Source organism: Lolium perenne, chromosome 1 (genome assembly GCF_019359855.2).
Source record: "Lolium perenne isolate Kyuss_39 chromosome 1, Kyuss_2.0, whole genome shotgun sequence".
Taxonomy (NCBI): Eukaryota; Viridiplantae; Streptophyta; class Magnoliopsida; order Poales; family Poaceae; genus Lolium; species Lolium perenne.
The window spans coordinates 215,479,666-215,495,643 of NC_067244.2; positions in this window are offsets into that span (position 1 = coordinate 215,479,666).

The following is a 15,978-nucleotide window of genomic DNA, read 5'->3' on the forward strand; positions in this document are numbered from 1 at the left end:
TGATCATGTTAGGCAGCTCACAAGATCCGACAATGATAGCACAATGGGGAGAAGACAACCATCTAGCTACTGCTATGGACCCATAGTCCAGGGGTAGACTACTCACACATCACACCGGAGGCGACCATGGCGGCGTAGAGTCCTCCGGGAGATGATTCCCCTCTCCGGCAGGGTGCCGGAGGCGATCTCCTGGATCCCCCGAGATGGGATCGGCGGCGGCGGCGTCTCTGGAAGGTTTTCCGTATCGTGGTTCTCGGTCCTGGGGGTTTCGTCACGGAGACTTTTTATAGGCGGAAGGGCAGGTCAAGAGGCGGCACGGGGGCCCCACACTACAGGCCGGCGCGGCCAAGGGGGGGCCGCGCCGCCCTATGGTGTGGCCCCTCCGTGGCCCCTCTTCGTCTCTCCTTCGGACTCGGAAGCTTCGTGAGAAAATAGGCCCCCGGGCTTTGATTTCGTCCAATTCCGAGAATATTTTCTTACTAGGATTTCTGAAACCAAAAACAGCAGAAAACAAAGAATCGGCACTTCCGGCATCTTGTTAATAGGTTAGTTCCAGAAAATGCACGAATATGACATAAAGTGTGCATAAAACATGTAGATAACATCAATAATGTGGCATGGAACATAAGAAATTATCGATACGTCGGAGACGTATCAGCATCCCCAAGCTTAGTTCTGCTCGTCCCGAGCAGGTAAAACGATAACACAGATAATTTCTGGAGTGACATGCCATCATAATCTTGATCATACTATTTGTAAAGCATATGTAGTGAATGCAGCGATCGAAACAATGTATATGACATGAGTAAACAAGTGAATCATATAGCAAAGACTTTTCATGAATAGCACTTCAAGACAAGCATCAATAAGTCTTGCATAAGAGTTAACTCATAAAGCAATAATTCAAAGTAAAGGCATTGAAGCAACAAAAAAGAAGATTAAGTTTCAGCGGTTGCTTTCAACTTGTAACATGTATATCTCATGGATATTGTCAACATAGAGTAATATAATAAGTGCAATAAGCAAATATGTAGGAATCAATGCACAGTTCACACAAGTGTTTGCTTCTTGAGGTGGAGGGAAATAGGTGAACTGACTCAACATTGAAAGTAAAAGAATGGTCCTCCATAGAGGAAAAGCATCGATTGCTATATTTGTGCTAGAGCTTTGATTTTGAAAACATGAAACAATTTTGTCAACGGTAGTAATAGAGCATATGCATCATGTAAATTATATCTTATAAGTTGCAAGCCTCATGCATAGCGTACTAATAGTGCCCGCACCTTGTCCTAATTAGCTTGGACTACCGGGTCATCACAATGCATTGTTTTTACCAAGTGTCACAAAGGGGTACCTCTATGCCGCCTGTACAAAGGTCTAAGGAGAAAGCTCGCATTGGATTTCTCGCTATTGATTATTCTTCAACTTAGACATCCATACCGGGACAACATAGACAACAGATAATGGACTCCTCTTTTATGCATAAGCATATAACAACAATTAATAATTTTCTCATTTGAGATTTGAGGATTATTGTCCAAAACTGAAACTTCCACCATGGAGCATGGCTTTAGTTAGCGGCCCGATGTTCTTCTCTAACATATGCATGCTTAATCATAAGGTGCTAGATCTCTCTTACTTCAGACAAGACGGACATGCATAGCAACTCACATGAAATTCAACAATGAATAGTTGATGGCGTCCCCAGTGAACATGGTTATCGCACAACAAGCAACTTAATAAGAGATAAAGTGCATAATTACATATTCAATACCACAATAGTTTTTAAGCTATTTGTCCCATGAGCTATATATTGCAAAGGTGAATGATGGAATTTTAAAGGTAGCACTCAAGAAATTTACTTTGGAATGGCGGAAAATACCATGTAGTATAGGTAGGTATGGTGGACACAAATGGCATAGTGGTTGGCTCAAGTATTTTGGATGCATGAGAAGTATTCCCTCTCGATACAAGGTTTAGGCTAGCAAGGCTTATTTGAAACAAACACAAGGATGAACCGGTGCAGCAAAACTCACATAAAAGACATATTGAAAACATTATAAGACTCTACACCGTCTTCCTTGTTGTTCAAACTCAATACTAGAAATTATCTAGACCTTAGAGAAACCAAATATGCAAACCAAATTTTAGCATGCTCTATGTATTTCTTCATTAATGGGTGCAAAGCATATGATGCAAGAGCTTAATCATGAGCACAACAATTGCCAAGTATCACATTACCCAAGACATTTATAGCAATTACTACATGTATCATTTTCCAATTCCAACCATATAACAATTTAACGAAGGAGAAACTTCGCCATGAATACTATGAGTAGAAACCAAGGACATACTTGTCCATATGCTACAGCGGAGCGTGTCTCTCTCCCATAAAGTGAATGCTAGGATCCATTTTATTCAAACAAAACAAAAACAAAAAAAACAAACCGACGCTCCAAGAAAAAGCACATAAGATGTGATGGAATAAAAATATAGTTTCAGGGGAGGAACCTGATAATGTTGTCGATGAAGAAGGGGATGCCTTGGGCATCCCCAAGCTTAGACGCTTGAGTCTTCTTGATATATGCAGGGGTGAACCACCGGGTGCATCCCCAAGCTTAGAGCTTTCACTCTCCTTGATCATGTTGCATCATACTCCTCTCTTGATCCTTGAAAACTTCCTCCACACCAAACTCGAAACAACTCATTAGAGGGTTAGTGCACAATATAAATTGACATATTCAGAGGTGACACAATCATTCTTAACACTTCTGGACATTGCATAATGCTACTGGACATTAATGGATCAAAGAAATTCATCCAACATAGCGAAAGAGGCAATGCGAAATAAAAGGCAGAATCTGTCAAAACAGAACAGTTCGTATTGACGAATTTTAAAATGGCACCAGACTTGCTCAAATGAAAATGATCAAATTGAATGAAAGTTGCGTACATATCTGAGGATCATGCACGTAAATTGGCTTAATTTTCTGAGCTACCTACAGGGAGGTGGACCCAGATTCGTGACAGCAAAGAAATCTGGAACTGTGCAGTAATCCAAATCTAGTACTTACTTTTCTATCAACGGCTTAACTTGGCACAACAAAACACAAAACTAAGATAAGGAAAGGTTGCTACAGTAGTAAACAACTTCCAAGACACAAAATAAAAACAAAGTACTGTAGGTAAAAACATGGGTTGTCTCCCATAAGCGCTTTTCTTTAACGCCTTTCAGCTAGGCGCAGAAAGTGTGTATCAAGTATTATCAAGAGACGAAGTGTCAACATTACCTTGGGCTTTACCCTTACCTTTCTTATCGTTTTTCTTTCCCTTTGGTTTAGGAAATGTATGAGTTTCCCCCGGTATAGAGGTGAATTTCAGAGTGCCTTCTCCAACATCAATGACTGCTCCCAATAGTTTCAGCAGGGATCTTCCGAGTGTGAGTTTTCCTGTTTCAACAACAAGATAATCAATGGATATTGTTCTTCCAAGAATGGTTGTATGCACACCTGCGGCTATTCCTTTAGGAATTATAGTAGAGTCATCAATGAGAGTTATTTCTTCTCCTCCTTCCTCGACTCCCCAAAGTTTCAAATATTTATAAATACTTTCAGGCATAAGGCAAAATTCATACATAATATCACAGTAGGCATGGAGAGTTCGATCACCGATGACAATTTTAACAGCAGGATCCCACATTGAGAGTTTAGAGTTCACTAAAACTTGTTCAAGACGATTACGAACATGGCAATAATTATCATTCAAGCGAGATGTACTTATCTCGAGATTATTTAATCTACTATAAATGCTAGTGAGGACTGAATCAAAGTTATTAGCTGAATCATGTGATGCAACCAACTTCTTTATGGCATTAAAAACTTGATCCCCATTGCAATGAAGGAAATCTCCTCCCACTAAAGTATCCAAAGCATATCTATAGCGAACCATAAGACCAAAATAAAAATTACTGAGGAGCAAACTTAGAGTCATTTGAGGTTCAGTTTTACGATAAGAAGTAAAAATTCTAGACCAAGCATCCTTAAAACTCTCCTCATCCCCTTGTTTAAAAGTGAAGACTAATTCTTCAGGCGAAGAAGTAACAGGTTCAGAGCTAGACATGGTAACAAAAGTAACTAATTTTTTTGTATTTTAATATAGAGTGCAAGACAATAAAGCAAACTAGATAAAGTAAATGCAAGTAAACTAATTTTTTTGTGTTTTTGATATATCAAACAAGATAGCAAGTAAAGTAAAACTAGCAACTAATTTTTTTGTATTTTGATTTAGTGCAGCAAACAAAGTAGTAAATAAAACTAAGCAAGACAAAAACAAAGTAAAGAGATTGAGAAGTGGAGACTCCCCTTGCAGCGTGTCTTGATCTCCCCGGCAACGGCGCCAGAAATTTAGCTTGATGGCGTGTATTTCACACGTTCGTTGGGCAACCCCAAGAGGAAGGTATGATGCGCACAACAGCAAGTTTTCCCTCAGAAAGAAACCAAGGTTTATCGAACCAGGAGGAGCCAAGAAGCACGTTGAAGGTTGATGGCGGCGGGATGTAGTGCGGCGCAACACCAGGGATTCCGGCGCCAACGTGGAACCTGCACAACACAACCAAAGTACTTTGCCCCAACGAAACAGTGAGGTTGTCAATCTCACCGGCTTGCTGTAACAAAGAGTTAACCGTATTGTGTGGAAGATGATTGTTTGCAGAAAACAGTAGAACAAGTATTGCAGTAGATTGTATTTCAGTAAAGAGAATTGGACCGGGGTCCACAGTTCACTAGAGGTGTCTCTCCCATAAGACGAACAGCATGTTGGGTGAACAAATTACAGTTGGGCAATTGACAAATAAAGAGAGCATGACCATGCACATACATATCATGATGAGTATAGTGAGATTTAATTGGGCATTACGACAAAGTACATAGACCGTCATCCAACTGCATCTATGCCTCAAAAGTCCACCTTCAAAGTTATCATCCGAACCCCTCCGGTATTAAGTTGCAAACAACAGACAATTGCATTAAGTATGGTGCGTAATGTAACTAGTGACTACATCCTTGAACATAGCACTAATGTTTTATCCCTAGTGGCAACAAGACAACACAACCTTAGAACTTTCTCACATCGTCCTGTGTCAATGCAGAGCATGAACCCACTATCGAGCATAAGTACTCCCTCTTGGAGTTACAAGCATCTACTTGGCCAGAGCATCTACTAGTAACGGAGAGCATGCAAGATCATAAACAACACATAGCATAACTTTGATAATCAACATAACAAGTATTCTCTATTCATCGGATCCCAACAAACGCAACATATAGAATTACAGATAGATGATCTTGATCATGTTAGGCAGCTCACAAGATCCAACAATGATAGCACAATGGGGAGAAGACAACCATCTAGCTACTGCTATGGACCCATAGTCCAGGGGTAGACTACTCACACATCACACCGGAGGCGACCATGGCGGCGTAGAGTCCTCCGGGAGATGATTCCCCTCTCCGGCAGGGTGCCGGAGGCGATCTCCTGGATCCCCCGAGATGGGATCGGCGGCGGCGGCGTCTCTGGAAGGTTTTCCGTATCGTGGTTCTCGGTCCTGGGGGTTTCGTCACGGAGACTTTTTATAGGCGGAAGGGCAGGTCAAGAGGCGGCACGGGGGCCCCACACTACAGGCCGGCGCGGCCAAGGGGGGGCCGCGCCGCCCTATGGTGTGGCCCCTCCGTGGCCCCTCTTCGTCTCTCCTTCGGACTTCTGGAAGCTTCGTGAGAAAATAGGCCCCTGGGCTTTGATTTCGTCCAATTCCGAGAATATTTCCTTACTAGGATTTCTGAAACCAAAAACAGCAGAAAACAAAGAATCGGCACTTCGGCATCTTGTTAATAGGTTAGTTCCAGAAAATGCACGAATATGACATAAAGTGTGCATAAAACATGTAGATAACATCAATAATGTGGCATGGAACATAAGAAATTATCGATACGTCGGAGACGTATCACCTATCATGATCAAGATCATCTATTTGTAATGCTACATGTTGTGTTTGTTGGGATCCGATGAATATGGAATACTATGTCAAGTTGATTATCGATCTATCATATATGTGTTGTTTATGATCTTGCATGATCTCCGTTGCTAGTAGATGCTCTAGCCAAGTTGATACTTGTGACTCCAAGAGGGAGTATTTATGCTCGATAGTGGGTTCATGCCTCCATTGAATCTGGGACAGTGACAGAAAGTTCGAAGGTTGTGGATGTGCTGTTGCCACTAGGGATAAAACATCAATGCTTTGTCTAACGATATTTGTATTGTTTACATTACGCACAGTACTTAATGCAATTGTCTGTTGTTTGCAACTTAATACTGGAAGGGGTGCGGATGCTAACCCGAAGGTGGACTTTTTAGGCATAGATGCATGCTGGATAGCGGTCTATGTTCTTTGTCGTAAGTAAATCTCATAGTAGTCATCATGATATGTATGTGCATTGTTATGCCCTTTCTATTTGTTAATTGCCCAACTGTAATTTGTTCACCCAACATGTTATTTATCTTATTGGAGAGACACCACTAGTGAACTGTGGACCCCGGTCCATTCTTTTACATCTGAAATACAACCTACTGCAATCATTGTTCTCTGTTGTTCTTTGCAAGCAAACATCATTCTCCACACCATACGTTTAATCCTTTGTTTACAGCAAGCCGGTGAGATTGACAACCTCACTGTTAAGTTGGGGCAAAGTATTTTGATTGTATTGTGCAGGTTCCACGTTGGCGCCGGAATCCCTGGTGTTGCGCCGCACTACACTCTTTCACCAACAACCTTCACGTGGCCTTCATCTCCTACTGATTCGATAACCTTGGTTTCTTACTGAGGGAAAACTTGCTGCTGTACGCATCACACCTTCCTCTTGGGGTTCCCAACGGACGTGTGCTTCACGCGCCATCATGGATCAACTTCGAGAAGATCCGCGGTGGTGAAGGATGTCATCGTGGTCTCCTGAAGCCTAAAGAAGTCTAGCTAGGTGCTCCATGTTAATAAAATCGCCCACTTGGGTACGGCGTTGTCTGTACCCACGAATGTTCCATATGCCGGTCCTCATTGCGTTCTAGCACTCTTTCTCCATCCACGACAGGTTTCTAACACGGTCTTCAACCCTCCCCTGTGGATGGCTTGAGGGGGAAGCACTACGGACTCAGCCGGGCACACCTCGTGCTCCTGTTCTACTTATTTGGACCACAAAGCATCATTTTATTTATCCAAATAAGTCGCAGAACATCATGTTGCTGCCAGTACCCGGAAGGTTAAGAAATACTCCTCTGTCCATAATAAATATAGCAGATTTATGTACATACGTATTTATTTGTAAGTGTTTGGTGTATACATATGTGTTAATTTATAAATCTGGCACTTACTATTGGAACAGAGTTTGTTTTCTTCAAAATGGGGATGACCTATCTTCTGCATCAATAGATGCACATAACTTTTTATTAGACAGTTTAGTAGTTCATAGTTTTACATCTTATGGGTCACACAAGGTGTACATTAAAAACAACTAGCGAAATAAAATCAATACAAATCGTTTATGCATTTTGTCCTCGTCTAGAAAGCTACCAGCCACGCTGGTTGAAGATATCACATGCAATCTTTTTTTTTTAAACAGAAGGCTCGAAAGCCCAGCTTTGAATTAACAAAGCCATCAACCGGCCAGGAGTTACAACAGGACACCACACCACGCACACCACAGCAAGAAAGATACAAGACTACACACAGAACGACTTACAACACTGCACTAAGAGCGAGAACAAGCTTGCAGAAGTGCAGACCGCCGCTGTTCGGCACCAAGGACACCAGCCGGAGGCACGGCGAGGCACTGCCCGTAGCAGAATTGTAGTCTTGAATCCGAGGAGGACAGCCAGGACACCGAGCACCAGAAGCACCAACCTGTTCTCATGTCGAAGAGGTCCCTGCCCTCTCGCCTAGCTCAAAGGCGTCGAACCATCGGACATGAGAGAAGATCACCCGGGAGCTGCTGAGGTGTTGGGCTCCGAACCCGGGGCCACCCTGGAGAAGACTACCTTGACGAAGAACACACCATACCGGCCACACTACCGAGCACTTATACACCCACCAACGATGCGAAATCCGTTGGGAGCACCTGCAGAGGACGGGGCAGATTGCGCCTTCTTTAGACGGGTACACCCACAATTCATATGTGCAAGTTGCGCCTTCGAAAGCGGGAATGATCACTCGTGGATCCATTGAGTAGCATACTGAGGTAGTTGTTGTTAGGGAAATATGCTTGTTGTATTACCAGAGGACCAAAGGCCACAATATATAGTACATGTACAGGTGCACATATGCATAAAGCCCCCTAACATATGGGGAAACTACAATATATAGATATATACATCTAACACCCCCCCTCAAACTCATGGTGGATCCACAACACTGAGTTTGGAGAGTAAGAAATCATGCTGCGCTCGAGTCTGTGCCTTCGTAAAGAAATCCGCCAACTGCAAATCTGAAGGCACATAATGAACCGCAACAACATCATCCTGTACCTGAGCACGTGTGTAAAAAGCATCAACACCAATATGCTTGGTCAGCTCATACTTGACCGGATCACGTGCAATACTGATAGCACCTGTACTGTCAGACAAAAGTGGAGTGGGTGTCGTAACAGAGACCCCAAAATCTGCAAGCAACCACCGTAACCAAGTCACCTCAGCAATCAACAAAGCCATAGCTCGCAACTCAGCCTCAACACTCGAACGGGAAACTGCGACCTGTTTCTTCATCTTCCAAGCAACAAGCGAACCACCAAGAAACACACAGTAAGCAGAAAGTGAACGACGATCCGTAGGATCACTCGCCCACGTAGCATCCGAATAGCACTGGAGCTGGAGAGAGCTGGAACGGGGAAAGAAAAGGCGACGAGTGATCGTGCCACGCAGGTAACGAAGAACACGGAGGAGATGACTATAGTGAACAGTGGTAGGAGCTGAGACAAACTGACTCAGAATATGAACAGGATAAGAAATATCAGGACGAGTGACAGCAAGATAAACAAGACTCCCAACAAGATGGCGATAACGGGTGGGATCAGGAAGAAGATCACCATCAGTAGGACGAAGCTTAACATTAAGCTCCATAGGAGTATCAACCGTGCGCTCATCCCCAAGAGCAGCACGAGCAAGAAGATCCTGAATGTACTTTTCCTGAGAGATAGAAAAGCCATCAGAAGTGGATGAAACCTCAATGCCAAGAAAATAGCGAAGAGGACCAAGATCAGTCATAAGAAACTGATCCCGAAGACGAGCCTTGACGAAGGCAATATACTCAGGATCATCACCAGTAATGATCATATCATCAACATAGAGAAGAAGAAGAGTACGTCCACGAGGAGAAGTGTGAACGAAAAGTGCTGGATCATGAAGACTAGGAGAGAAACCAGCAGCAGTCACCACAGAGGCGAAGCGCTCAAACCAGGCACGAGGGGCCTGTTTGAGACCATAGAGAGAACGTCGAAGACGACAAACCATCCCATCGGGAATAGAATACCCAGGAGGAGGCTGCATGTAAACCTCCTCACTCAACTCGCCATTAAGAAAAGCATTCTGAACATCAAGCTGGGAGACAGACCAGCGGTGAACAGAAGCAACAGCAAGAAGGGTACGCACAGTAGTCATATGAGCCACAGGGGCAAAAGTCTCATCATAGTCACGGCCGTGCTCCTGCTGAAAACCACGAGCCACAAGACGCGCTTTATAGCGCTCAAGAGATCCATCAGAGCGAGTCTTAATTTTATAGACCCACTTACACGTGATGGGACGAACACCAGAAGGGGGAGAAACAAGATCCCAAGTGCCAGTGCGCTCAAGCGCAGGGATCTCCTCAGCCATGGCAAGCTGCCATTCAGGATGACGCTCGGCATCCCGATAAGAAGTCGGCTCGGAAACGACAGAGAGACCATACTGACTAGGAGAGTAACGAGCTGGAGCACGATGCTGACGAACAGGCCGTGAAGGGGGAAGCTCATCTGCAGAAGACAAGTCATCAGAAGAAGAAGAAGAAGGGACAGCATCAGAAGGAGCCGAAGCCGGAGAATGAGGAGTACTAGGTGGACTAGACGAACAAGAAGATGGCGCCGAAGGGGCGCATCAGAAGTAGGAGGGAGGGGAGGAGGGACAGCAGGGGGTGCATCCGGAAAAAGAAGAAAAGAGATATCATCCACCGGGTAAGTACCCGAGGTGGGGCGAGGATAGAAGGGACGCGTCTCATCAAACGTGACGTCACGAGAGATGCGCATCCGACAACCAACGGGGTCCCAACAGCGATAGCCCTTATGCTCATCACTGTATCCGAGAAAAACACACTCAACAGACTGAGCGGTCAGTTTGGTGCGTTCGCGAGGAGGCAGAAGGACATAGCAGACGCAACCAAATGAACGGAGAGTCGAGTAGTCTGGAGAAACACCAGAGAGACTCTCGAGAGGAATGCCACCCTGTAGAGCAGCGGAAGGCTGAATGTTAATGAGGTGGGCCGACGTAGCAACAGCCTCAGCCCAGAAATGTGGCGGAAGAGAAGAAGCAATCATCATAGCACGGGTGGTCTCAAGAAGATGACGATGCTTACGCTCGGCGACGCCATTTTGAGCATGCGCGCCGGGGCAAGAAAACTGAGCGAGGGTGCCCTCCGCAGCAAGGACACCACGAAGGTGCTGGGAGATATACTCACCAGCAGAATCAACACGGAACACGCGAATGGGTGAGGAATACTGAGTGCGGACCATGGCCGCAAAACGCTGATAAATAGAGAGCACCTCACTGCGAGAGTGCATGAAAAACACCCAGGTGTACCGTGAAAAATCATCAATGAATAAGATATAGTATCGATGGCCCCCTTTCGAAGCGAAGGGAGCCGGACCCCAAACATCTGAATGGACTAAATCGAACGGTCGCTGAGAGATAGACACACTAGTAGGATAAGGAAGCTGAATCTGTTTGCCTAACCTACAGCCCTGACAGTGTAACGACCCATCTCCAGAGACAGACCCTAGAAGGCCACGATGAACCAAAGACGACAGGCGAGAGTCACAAAGGTGACCAAGACGATGATGCCACTGCTGAAAAGAGCCGGTGACAGAGGCAACAACCGGAGGAGAACTGGCAGATGGAGTGGCATCGGAAGGAACACGAAGCCAGTCTAACTCCCAAAGCCCCGAAGACTTACGGCTACGAGGGCCAGCTCCAACCAGGGCCTGTGTGCGACGATCCTGAACCACACAAGACTCAGCGTCAAGAATGACGCGACAACCAAAATCAGTGAGCTGGCTAGCAGAGAAAAGGTTCATCTGAAGGCGAGGAACATGAGAAACATCAGGGACAGAGAAAGAGGGAGTAGAAAGGGTGCCTCTACTAGAAACAGGAATAGAGGTACCATCAGCCGTGACAACACGGACAGGAGAAATAAGAGACCGAAGAGCAGACAGAATAGAAAACTCAGAGGTCATATGAAAGGAAGCTCCAGAATCCAGATACCACGGGGACATACCTGACTGTGTAGAAACTGGTGGTCGCGCAGTGCCAGAAGAGCCAGTCACAGAACCAGCAGCGCCCGGCGAGGAAGAGTCTGTAGTAGCGAGCAGACCACGAAGACCCCTGAGAATGTCCTGATCAGATAGTGCAACTGCAGAAGATCCTGAAGAGCCAGCCTGCTGACGATCCTGGAACTGCTGACGTAAACTGGGATCCCGCGTCCAACAGGTGGAGGAAGTGTGGCCAACCTTGCCACAGTAGGTGCAATGAGGACGAGGGCGGAGACTCGGACCGCGAGGCTGCTGATGTAAACTGGAATCCCAAGCATCAAGCAGGTGGTGAAGCTGCGCTATCTCATGCGCAGAGAGGGGCGCGAGTGGAGAGGTCGACGTACAATCAGGTGCCGACGAGGAGCTATCACTCACACGCACAGAGGCCACCAAAGGGGATGACGAAGAGCAACACGCCGATGAAGACAGAGGCGGCAAAGCGCGGTCATAACCACGTGAAGAGGCCGCGAAAGTCGATGTAGAGCGGCAGGCCGACGTAGACGGAGTCGACGAAGCGCGGCCATAACCGCGGGAAGAGGCCGCAAAAGTCGATGTAGAGCGGCGGGCCGACGTAGACGAAGTCGGCGAAGCGCGGGTAGAGCCGCATGAAGAGGCCGCAAAAGTCGGTGAAGCGCGGGCAGAGTCGCATGAAGAGGCCGCAAACGGCGACAAAGAATGGCTAGCCGTCATACACGGAGGCAGCGGACAAATACCAAGTACCGAAGGGAGGCCCAAAGATAAGGCGGGATCAGCGGAAGAAGACATCGGGTAACAACAGCCGACAGTAATTTTTTTTGCTTTTTTATTTGCTTTTTATTTTTTTTTTTGCTTTTTTTTTCAGATCAAGCCAGAGAGCAGAATCAGCCAGCCAGGGAGCAGCCAAGGAGCGGGCGGATCCACGCGTGAGAATCAGCCAGCCAGGGAGCAACCAGGGAGCGGGCAGATCCACGCGTGTGCGTGCGGATGGAGTAGAGCGGGCCAAGGACGAGGCCTGGCGCGAGTGGGGCGGAGGAGGCCTGGCACGAGAAAGATCCGGATCCGGATCGAGCAGGCGTCTGGCGTCCTGGCGATGGGATCGCGTCGGGTCCTGGCGATGGAGATTCTGATCACACCACGGGGCAAATCGCCTCACGGGGCCTCACGCGAATCGGGCCACGGGGCGAGCAGGCGGAGCAGAGCAGACGGCCTCACGCGGGGATTCTGATCAAGACGGAGAGCAGGCGGATGTCGGCCAGAGGAAACGAGCAGGCCGGGGAATCGAGGGCGTCGGAGGAGAGGGCGTCGGGCAGCCCTGGCGAGCGGGATCGAGGAGCGTGGAGAAGAGGAGATAAGGAGTAACTTCGGCCGGGAACAAGCAACTTCGGCCGGGAACTAGAATCGATTTTAGCTCTGATACCATGTTAGGGAAATATGCTTGTTGTATTACCAGAGGACCAAAGGCCACAATATACAGTACATGTACAGGTGCACATATGCATAAAGCCCCCTAACATATGGGGAAACTACAATATATAGATATATACATCTAACAGTTGTATGGAAGAAATGAAGCAAGCGGGGAACGCTTTGTGTAATAAAGGAATCAAACCGACCACTCAGCTCCTCCAGAACTCAGGGCTCTGGCTGCATTCATCCCCTCCATAATCCGGCTAGCAAACAAGGAGTGCGGAACAATGAGCACGATACCAACGGAAGGACGCAAACTCTTTCCACAAGATCCTTGCTGGATGAATTACGAACAAATAACACACACTGCTCTTGTTTAACTTACAAAAGCGCAAGAGATGTACATGTAAAGAACAAAAAACTGAACTGATCTTGTTGCGCCATCTGCTCGTGTACCTAGAGAACTATCAGACGAGCACCGTGGCGGCAAGGGCGGCGGCCGTACCTGAAAGATATCACATGCAACCTTCTTTAGACGGGTACACCCACAATTCATATGTGCACGTTGCGCCTTCGAAAACAGGAATGATCACTCGTGGATCCATTGAGTAGCATACGGAGGTAGTTGTATGGAAGAAAGGAAGCAAGCGGGGAACGCTTTGTGTAATAAAGGAATCAAACCGGCCACTCAGCTCCTCCAGAACTCAGGGCTCTGGCTACATTCATCCCCTCCATAATCCGGCTAGCAAACAAGGAGTGCGGAACAATGAGCACGATAACAACAGAAGGACGCAAACTCTTTCCACAAGATCCTTGCTTGATGAATTACGAACAAATAACACACTGCTCTTGTTTAACTTACAAAAGCGCAAGAGATGTATAAGATTGATGCGCTAGCCAGTTCAACCAAAAGACCAATCTGATGGAAGGAGGGCTAGGCACTATATATTCAACACTCCGACTCACGTTTAGGCTATTTTAGTCCTTAGCGTGGGTTCGGTGCACAGTCTGCAGAATCTATTTTTTTATTTTAATACTGCGCGAGCAGGGTCTTGAACTCAAGACCTTTTGGCTCTGATATCATAAAAGATTGCTACACTAGCCAATTGAATCAAAAGTCCGAACTGATTGAAAGAGACTAGGCAGTGTATTTATATTCAACACTCCCCCTCACGTCTAGGCTATTTTAGTCCTTAGCGTGGGTTCGATGCGGGCCGCAGAATTTTTTTTTCTTTTGTTTTTAAAACTGCGTGAGCAGGGTCTTGAACTTGAGACCTCTTGGCTCTGATACCATGAAAGATTGCTACACTAGCCAATTGAACCAAAAGTCCGAACTAAAGACTAGGATTGATGTATAACATGTAGGGGTGTATACGTAAGACTAGGATTGATCATCTTGTACTACAAGTCTACCCCCTCCCCTTGTACCTCTATATATACCCCCAAAGGGTCATGGCAATACAAAACACAATATTCTAGGGTTCTATATTTTCAATATGGTATCAAAGCCAAGAGGCCTTGAGTTCAAGACCCTGCTCGCGCAGTATTAAAATAACAAAAAAAATCTGCAGACTGTGCACCGAACCCACGCTAAGGACTAAAATAGCCTAGACGTGAGGGGGAGTGTTGAATATAAATATAGTGCCTAGCCCTCCTTCCATCAGATCGGTCTTTTGGTTGAACTGGCTAGCGCATCAATCTAATATGGTATCAGAGCGGTTAGCCTCACGGCGCCGATCCTAGGACTTCCACCATTTCCGCACCGCACGCCGCCCCTGGGGAGAATCTTCTCCTCGGGGGCGCGGCACCCGATCTTGATCAAATATCAGATTGGTTCTTTCGACTAGATTAGAGCAAATTTTTAAGTTCCTAGATTAGATCAAATTAGCTACAAATAAAATCCCTAATTCTGCCAAATTTCTCATCCCGTCCAGTACCAATCGGTGCAAAGAGTCGCCTCGGATTGACACGGCACGGTAGGCCGGCCGCCCGGCACTCTGCTGTCGGCTGGCCGCGCGAAATCTCCCGAAGACGGCGAACCAGATCGAGCACGTAGCAGCTTCTGCACGCGGGCCGTTAGGGTCAGCCATCGACTTTGACCTACAACTTCAGCACGCCAGGAATCGAGAAAGGCAAAAGTCTGTTTGAAACCTTGAATTCGTAGATGAAGTCTGAAACAGACCCCAAACTCCTAATCCCTGAAAAGTGAACCCTCAACTATTCCATCCTGATCAATCCCGACTGATTTTCGCGATGCGCTCGTTTGATCGACGGCGATGCCAGGTGCCACTCGGAAATAAGGATTAGGGGAGGATTAGGGTGCCACATCTTGCATCAGCTGTTTGCTACTTCTTCTTGGCTTTTTCTTGGCTTGCACATTCTGCTGTTTGGTACTCTTACATCAGTTGTACCTGCGTAGCAGTTCAGATAAACCACTCTCTAGAACTAAACACATACGGGTAGGCTAGATGTGAATAATGGGGAGCCACATGCAAGCGGTTACATGATCCTCTCCGTTGAGAAGATCGTGTGCAGCACCGCGATCAGAAGATCACCATCACCGCCACAAGGATGAGTGGAGGAACAGGTGCACATTGGAACGGAAGGGACTCAACTTCCCAACAGCAAAATAAGCATTGCGGCTCGGCGTTGGAGGCGGAGCTAGGGGCGTGTATGCAAGGCATTGCCCTAGCTCGGCAGCAATCCCAGGCCCCGATCATAGTTGAAACGGATAGTGATGTGCTGGTGAAGATGATCAGTTGTAATACTAGGGATAGATCTAGCTTAGGCCATCTTGTGTCTGAGGTTAGGTCGCTTTGCCTGGGTCATCAGGTGAGTTTTATCAAAATCCCTCGCTCTCAAAATAAGGCTAGCGATGCTTTAGCTAGATTTGGTAGAGTTTATGATACCACAGCTGTTTGGCTTGGGTCTGGGCCGGATGAGATCATAGAGATCATCCTAGCTGATTGTAATGCTACTGTTTGAGTAATACAATCTGTTT